Raw genomic sequence first — 9,585 nt, 5'->3', positions numbered from 1 at the left:
GATCCGTGGCGAGCGGCCAACATGTGGATCCACCTTAAGAAAGTGCCGATTCATCTCAAAAAGGCCTCTAACGATTTAACTTGACATGTCCAAGTACATTTAAGTGGTCTTCAATATGAGCTCGACTTTATTCTGATTGAAGCGGACAGAGAGAGATTTTATGCCAAATCTTCAAAAAAATAAAAAATGAACATATGAAAGTAATTGATTATTAAGTTTAGGGAATTAGAGGTAGACTTTTTTTTTTTAATGTTGAAAAATATTTCCAGAAATAAGAATAGTAATATAGACTTACTGTTAACCGTTGGAAAGCCAAATAATTCAGAAGAAATAATATTTATCATAAATAAGTAATAGACGATTTGAAATTAGTAACCAGTTTGCATTTAACGGTAATAAAAAATGTATAAATATGAACTGTGAAAGAACTTGATAATTAACGAACGGAGATAATAAATGATTCTGTTTCCAGGGTTGTTACGGCAATAGTAGTAACTTGTTTTACTATTGTCATAACAACAATAAATATACATATACGAAAACATGGTAGTAGTAGTTTTTTACGTAACCTATTAATAGAAATATAGCACCATATAGCAAGTATTTCCATCGTGAATAATACGACCATTATTTTTTCCTCTTATTAAAACAAACAAGGATTGAGCTCAGGTTCTAAGCCCTGGTACCTGTACCTTACCTCAAAGTCCTGGTACCTGTACCTTACCTAAAAGCCCTGGTACCTGTAACTTACCTCAAAGACCTGGTACCTGTACCTTACCTCAAAGCCCTGGTACCTGTACCTTACCTCAAAGCCCTGCTATCGACTACATGTACCTTACCCCCAAGTATTTTTATTAATACAATAGCGCTAATATATTAATAAAAATACATAACTATACCTTTATTGCCGAGGAAACAAACGTGCTCTTAACGATGTCGACCTTCACGGATGACGCGTTCATTTAAAGCATACAAAAATTAACTCCTAGAAAACTTTTTGGCGGATGAAGAAATCTACGGTAAAAGAAATGATAAATGATGCCTACTCATCGCTACAGGAAATTCCAGTTGAGAAAAAAAAATCTACTTTAGATGATTATCTCTTACCACAAAAATAACAATACATTACACAAGATTTTCAAGACGAATGATTCCAGGCACGTTTGAATTTTGTTACCGGTTGTTTTCAAGGATTTGTGAAATATTATTTATATGATTTTTTTATTGTGTATTTCGTATTAGGTTCTACAGATAATTTATCTTTGATGATATTCATTATTTAGTTAAGAATTAGTTTCAGATTGAATAAGAATAATTTTATATTTCTTAGCCACTCATATTTGATACTTCTTTATCGCCTAAATGTATCGGGTTTTTTCACATTTACTGAGTTCAATTGAATGGAATTTGTGGTGCTATTGTTAATAGAAGGAGCATAATGTTTATTTGGGAATAAATAATTAACTAAGTAACTATATCATACTTATTTGTTACTTTATTTTTTTTTTAGCTTTGGTATTCACTCTGTAGCGTTACTGAGCTTTTCTATGTTATGTTTTCAATCTTTTTTTTACTGTTGCTATTTTCATACAATTTATTATAAATATTTATCCTTCATTTTTACTACATTGTCTATCTTTTTTATTATAATTTTAGTTTTATACCAATTATTGTTTGTACTAAGCATATAAACACTAAAAAAAAAAAAAAAAGGTTACGTGTATACAAATACACATAAGACATATCTCATGCCTAATGTATGTTTACAAATATGAAAATATTATAAATTAGTAAATAAACTGTGTGAAAAAGTATTGAAATTAAAAATTTTGAAAGTTTTTAGTAAATACTTTAGAATTTTCATAATTATGTTAATTTTTTCGCTACAGAATTCATAAGTGTTTTGGAAAATTTAATTCTATTTAACAAATATAAAAAAATAACAGAGAGAATGATAGCTAGAGAAGTTTTTGATAATTAACACATTTAAAAAAAAATAATATAAAGCTTCTTATAGTTTTTTTTACTTTTAGTGTTAAATGGCGTTTTATCATGGTTCATAGTATTTGCGAAAAGAGCTTTAATTTTAGTAATTCCCTATAGGATGAATTCTAACGGAATGATGTATCGTACCACGTACGAATTATCGATATGTTATAATAGATTATAATAGTATATGTATCGATATACTGTATACTCCCGTTGGCAGGTTTTACGAAAACCATGAACTACGATATCGTTGGAAACTAAAAGGGTTATTAATAAAATAATAATGCGTCATTTTAATTACACTCAGTGCGGTCAGGAAAATATAGAATTGTATAAGGATAAGAGGTATGTCTTAAAAACTACGTAATATAACAATGAGTATTAATTAGTATTAATATCTTAATAGGTTGCAACTAACTGGAATAAAAAGTGATAGCAAGCTGTAATGCGCGTTTTCAGTTGTTAGTTTTCTTTACCAAGAAACCTAATTATTTCCATTATATTATTTTAATAATAATAATGAAGGTCTAACGAAACCGAAGGTTCGATACCGATACCACCAAATGCTCTCTCTGCATACATCCTTCCAGTGATGGCCCTCCAAACCCAATTCCACTAAATTAGTTTTAACGCAATCCTCCCATCTACGTTTTGGTCTACCCCTCGGACGTTTACCCGTTGGGTCAGTGTTTATTAACATTTTAGGGATCAACTCGTTCCTAAGCCCTACAACCTTACACGCGCCCATCTTATACGACACAATGCTATAACTTGAATTTGTTCACCGGGTATAGGTCCCTTAATTGAGCGCTATGTAATCTTCTAAATTCTCTCGTTAATTCATCAGTACTGCTTTAGGGGATTCACGGCGCAAATGGAAAATTAATATTTTTTTTTTTTTATAATTTATTTATTGTTGCTTACAACTGTATAAAATAGGTTATATAATGCTGTGGGTGATATAATGACATTATACAAACATGTTGAAAATCTGCCCATTGATAGAACTCTAGATCTTAATATCTTTAAATAGAAATTTAAAAAAAAAACGCCCTCTATTTTCTTTTTTTTGCCAGAATTGTCTCCGCTTCTGGGTCGAGCGTGCTTAAGCCCTTCTCCAATAGTCTTAACCATCACGACATCTATTCTAAAATATTCAGATCAATCTCACTGTTTTAAAAACAATTTTATCGCATTGGCAAAACACTTTTCTTTTTTTTTTTTAATAATTATTGTAAAGGCGCTTAAATTATGTATTCAAATCTACAACGTATTAAAATAGAATTATATGTGTTTTTGTAGTTTTCATGATATTTGCTTTTTCCTTATTTTTATTTTATAATATTATTTTTATTTTATCCTTGACCGCCACCCGGTTTTTTTTTTTCATAAAAACCCGGTTTTCTGTCATAATTATAGAAAATGATAATATGGATGATAGAGCTCCTTTACACCATATTTACAAATATGTATATTAAATAATAGCAAAATAAGAACTTGTATTTCTAGAAGAAAAAAAATTATAATAAATAAATAAAAATTAAAGTAAAATAATATCATAAACAAAACCATTCCTGTTTACAGTATTTACACTGTATGATATCAAAACAATTGTGTGTGAGTGTTTGTGTCCGCGTGCGCTTGTGTGAGTATATATAATATTGATTTTTTTTTTGTTGTATTCTTTTATTTATTGATAGATATTACAATCTGCCACACACTTGTGGGCAATAGGTAATAGTGATGAATGATATCATACATACTAAAATAAATTAATAAAAAAAAAAAAAAACTCTTAAAATATATACAAACAGAAGAATAAACAAAATGACCATAATCAAACTACATATTGATTTAACAACGTATGATTGTAACAAGAAAGATAAGATTTTTATAATTAATAATTTCTTTTATTAATGGCTTTTTGGAAGCTTGTTTCTTTTTTTTTCTTTTTTTCTAAGTACGTTACATTGTCTTATAACATAGTGTCAAAAAAAAAAAAAATGGGTGGCGGTCAAGGATAAAATTAAACAAGTAAAAACTATTTATCAAATGCCGACATTTCATTGTAGATTTACTTATAAAATAGATAGATGTATAAAATAGAGATGAAATAAGTAATAAATAGAAGTATCAGTAATTACAGTATAACATTTTTTTTAGATATGCGTATTACAGTTAACTAATTCATATGTAGATCTTGAATATAGATATAAATACTTAACACTTCTACAATGTACATCGACACGTACTCGTTATAAGTATTATACGACTTGTAGTAACTATATTTGTGTTTATTTTATACTTTTTATTTAATATGTATTCTCTATAAGAATGTTAATATCCATAATCATGAGAGATAGTTGACCGTGGATGACTTATCCGAAGAGAAGATGATGCAGTAAAAAAAAACCTCAAATAAGTTGTAGTAACTTGTTTAATCGTGCCAACGTTTCGGCCAGAATTTCTATCCTTCATCAGGGCTAAGAACAGAACAAGATAACCAATGAATACAGAAAATATAAACAGTAAATAATTGTACAGCATGGAATTAATAAAAATATTTATTAATTCCATTCTGTACAATTATTCACGTTATGTTATACTGTTTATATTTCCTTTTTTATTTTCAGTATTCATTGGTTGCTATCTTGTTCTGTTCTTAGCCCTGATGAAGGCTAAAAATTGTGGCCGAAACGTTGGCATGAATAAATAAGTTACTTCAACTTATTTGTGTTATATTTTGACCGCACCCCCCTACCATCTTCTCCTCGTATATTTGTTAATATCATTCTCAATATGTCACCATCCCTTCCATCCTAGTATTAGGCCTGGTCTTATCTTACTTTTCGAACATTTACTAATTTGAGAATTTTTTGATAAAACTATATATATATTGCTAAATCGAGCAACATTACAAAAGAGGCTGAAACTGAAAATTGCCGTGATTACATAATCATATTATATTAGTTCTTTAAATTAAAGTGAACATGGTTGAAAGACAATTTATATGAGTTCGGACCTCCGATTTGTTAAGAATACTTTTTTTTTTTTTAGTTCTTTTCAGATTAAATAGTTTAATTTGTGGCTAACTTTTTTTTTTTTTTTTTTATTTCGTAAGTAATTGTCAGGAGTAAACATCTAATTATTGGCCTGTGACAATGGACACGAATCATGCGACTATCTTAGGTCAGTACTTGGATCGGCGCCCGCAACCATTGAAAGTTCAACTGCCCAGGAAGCTTTGAAGGACGAATTCCTAGCTAAGAGGGACGAATAATGATCTAAATGATACGTTGGCCTTTCGGAAATTCTCTATAAAGGTTGTATATGTTGTATGTTTAGGTTTGGCTCCGACCCGGTACCACATCAAAACACAGCTTTGGATCACGACTGTCATTTTCCTTGAACCCGGAGAGGAAAGGGCGTCGAGAAGGCAAGAAGGCCGCGCTACTCCAAGGACGCTAACATCAACTGGCAAAACTTTAAATTGCATTTTACTGTTGCGATGCCATTCCGTAATCCTCTTATTGTCTTTCAAACCTTCCGACATTTCTTTTGATAATTATTTAACCGGTTTTTTGACAATACACACAAATATTTGTTTAAATAATAGTATATCCTATTTTCTAAGAGTTTTATTTCTTCTTTATTGGAATTTACTGGAAAATCATAGACCTTTAAAACTTCAAAAATATTTCATTTATTCATTGGATGACGTTTCCATTTTCAAATTCAATTGTTGAAAATCTTTTGATGATCTTTTATTCAATAATGTGGCCATCTCTACTTTCCATAATTATTATATTCAAAATATTAGGACACCCTATCTTCTAAGAGTCATTTATTTTTCTGTGTAATAACTTAGGGAAATATTTTCCACCCTTAAAACATCATGCAACTTTTTTATACACATTTGAAGACGCTTCTCATTCGGACTAATTTTTCTCCATTTTCAAACCCTATTTTGATAATTATTAACGATTTTTGATAAACGATCTTTAAAATACAGTTTATACTAATATTTTGAATGTTATAATTATAAAATAAAGAATATTTACTTATTTATAAGTACTACAATCTGCCACAACCTTGGGCAATAGATAATAGTGATAAATCAACAAATTTATATCAAAATAATAAAATTGGAAGAAGATAGTCCGGTGGTGGTCAATAAAAGTAGCAAAATAGTAAAAGAAAACTATTTATTGTTATCCAACGTTTCGCCCCACTTTTCAGAGCTTCGTCAGGGCTGTCATATTGAACAAGTGGGTGCCCACTTTGTGTGGGCTAACATTATATAGTTTTCATTTACTATGATGATATTTTTATTGACGGCCACCCGGACTATCTTCCTACAATCTACTCCATACGATTAACTATCTTCTTCCAATATGACTCAACTAAGTTGTCATCTCTGTTTCAATCTGATATCCCTGACGAGGCTCTTCAAAGTGGGGCGAAACGTAGGTAACCAATAAATAGTATTCTTTTACTATTTTTATACCTTTATTAACCGCCAACCAGAGTATCTTCCTAGTAAAAAAATACTAATAAAATAAAATCTCTGTATGTAATCCAAAAGATAAATAAAATGAACATAATCAAACTATGAAAATGAAGAAATAAGGAGAAAATAAGATAAGTAAAATTTTGAACTAATACAACAATAAAATAAAAGCACTAATGGCATAATAACTATTGTACAATATTTACACTTTCGACTTGAAGTTCCCCGGGCCTGAGGATAGGTCAGATCTTTACCGCGTCCTGGTAAAATAAGCCAGTGGAGGCCGAGTAAGTGCGCTAAAGCCGCAAACACTCGACATTAGCGTAGCATCTGGCCATTGTCAGATTATTTTACAAATCTTCTCCTAACCACTGCCGTTTCAAACTTCGAGGTGAATTGTAGTGATGGGTAGAACTGGGTCATGGTACCAAAGGATTTATTATTGTACATGTATTATCATTATAGATAGCGAGTCATCTTCATATTATCAATTACAACGAAACCAACAAAATATTTAACTATTGGGTTTTTGAAAATAGACAAAAAATAGTCTGAAACATCATATAATAAATAAAATACACGAGAAGTTTTAAGGTTGTATGATTTTCATAGGAGTTACCATAAAGTCGACAAAGAATTTTTATTCATATACTTTATACTTGAGTAATTATTTGAATCAACTTGGTTTTTAAATTTAATTGTCTGGGGTACTTGAACCACGGTTATTACTAGCTATGTAGTCATCGCTTGCTTCTTTATCCTCGTAAAAAAATATTTTTCCTTAGGCACTCAGTTTCCCTTTTTTATTTTATTTTATTTTTTGTATTTATTTACCTCTGGTATAGGCAGCAGGCATACCGAGGAGGTTGGTTGGTCTCATGGAACCATATTCAAAAGTGAGCCCAATGCCTCTGTTTCCCTAATAGCTTCTTTACTTCAAGAAGATTCATAAAAAAAATTCGCTTTATTTTAGTCACCTGGTTCCGAAAAACCCTGTCGTCATAACATGATATATTTTTGGAGAAATATTTTTCCCTCAGTTAAAGGAATAATAGAAAATTAAAATGAACAACAAACTTGCTACTAATCAATTTTAGAAAAATATAATTAAATTTAATGAAAAAGTGATTATTTGAACTTTGAGTAGGTACATAAAATTTGAAAAAATTAAAAAAATTCAATAATAGTCCTTTAGTCATTCTGTAGCCCTAATTATGGCCGGATACGGCAAAAAGCCGGCCGGTTAGTTACTGACCATGACTCGGAAAATGTGAGGCTTCCATTTTATGTCATCCAAAAACAACCTACTAGGATTGAGGCTTTGAAGTTGAAAATAAAATACGTTTGTTGTTAGAATAATGAATACAATATTTTAAAAACTTGTTTAACTTATGTATGTGTGAAGATGGTTGAGAGGGAAGGGGAGAGGAGGTACGGTCAGCAAAAATTACACAAACATAACTAATAACAAAAAATATAATAATAATTACGAAATTTACATTACATAATACATAATAATTATATTACATTACATAATAATTGTAAAATTTATGTGGAGGAATTGCTGCGGTGGGCAAAAATTACACAAACTTAACTAATTACAAAAATATAATAATAATTATAAAAACATAACTTCCTTGGCCCCGTTTTATTGGATTCATAATGAGATGATATTTGTTGAACGTAGATTAATATGAGGAGAAGATGGTGGGGGTCGCGGTCATCAAATAAACAAAAACTTATTTATAATGAGATGTAGATAGTTGACCGTAGATTAATGCTTGAAGAAGTTTATCGGGGGGTGCGGTCAGCAAAGAACAACATAAATAAACAAAACAATATTTATTTATTTTATGCCGACGTTTCGACCTGAGTTTCAGGTCTTCATCAGGGATAGTGGCGTGTAAAGGGGACGGGAAGCAGCTAACTGCATACTAATATAACTGCTAACTCCAGTTAGCTGCTTCCCGTCCCCTTTACACGCAACTATCCCTGATGAAGACCTGAAACTCAGGTCGAAACGTCGGCATAAAATAAATAAATATTGTTTTGTTTATTTATGTTGTTCTTTGCTGACCGCCTCCCCCCCCCCGATAAACTTCTTCAAGGAAAAACTTATTTATTTTTGCCGACGTTTCGATCTAAATTTCTGTCCTTCATCATGGATGCTCCGGAAAATTTTCTGTCTTAGGGGTACTATTTATATATAACTTGATACCTTAAAACAATAATTACATTCAATGAATATGGTGATACAACCTCATCTAATCTTTTTTTTAAACTATATTATTGTTATTTGTATATAGGTATATATTTTGTATTATATATTGTTTGTTTGAATAAATAAAAACTTTTGGGCGGTTAGAAAATAATCTTTTTTTATTTTACTTTATTTTTCATTTTAGTGTTTTTTATTTAGTTCTATCTTGTTGATTGAATAATTATTTTTGCCGATAGAAATTAATTCATATTTTACTGTACTAGCTTATAAATCGTAGAAGCTATTAGCGCGCTAATAATCAAAATTGAAACTAATTAATTTAAATTATTTTATATTTCCGCATGTTACTTTGGCACCGACCGATAGATCTTGTCAATTGGTCGGACCATATTGGTTGTACTTTACTGAATAAATAAATAAAATTTAAATAAATGAACAAAAACTATAAAATAAATATAATGTCTGGTATGAGGAAGAGAATAAATACTTGATACCCGTACAATAGGTTTTTTTTTTTTTTTTTTTGCGATAAGGAAAGAGAGAGGTTATCTCATTCAGTTAATTTTAACATTCTGTTTATTTTTACTAACTGTTGAGGCTACAGATGGTGAATTTTTAATTTTAAATACCTTGTATATAGAGCATTCTACTTTGGTTCAAGGATTTTCGCTTCTCCTTCGTATAAATGGCCACGATTCATTCCTTTATCGTTTTATAATTTCAAATATTTTTATTCATCCGTCATTAGAATTTTTGCATTCGTTTTTGGCAATATTCGACACCGAAGTGTTAACATTATGTTGTGAGGAATGCTAAAAACCTTCATTTTCTTTTTTATTGCTGCATACATGTACACGCATATATA

At 30.1% G+C, this 9,585-nt stretch overlaps 1 protein-coding gene across 1 annotated transcript in view; it reads left to right on the top strand.

The window, feature by feature from the left end:
* Positions 1–9,585, top strand: part of LOC106680914 (PIH1 domain-containing protein 1) — a 93,036-nt gene that overhangs the window by 56,055 nt on the left and 27,396 nt on the right. The window lies entirely within an intron of this gene.

This window comes from Halyomorpha halys, unplaced genomic scaffold, assembly GCF_000696795.3.
Source record: "Halyomorpha halys isolate HHAL.00 unplaced genomic scaffold, Hhal_1.1 Scaffold299.1, whole genome shotgun sequence".
NCBI classification, from domain to species: Eukaryota; Metazoa; Arthropoda; class Insecta; order Hemiptera; family Pentatomidae; genus Halyomorpha; species Halyomorpha halys.
Note: the sequence above shows the minus strand (reverse complement) of the source record. Positions and strands in the feature narration are given on the sequence as shown.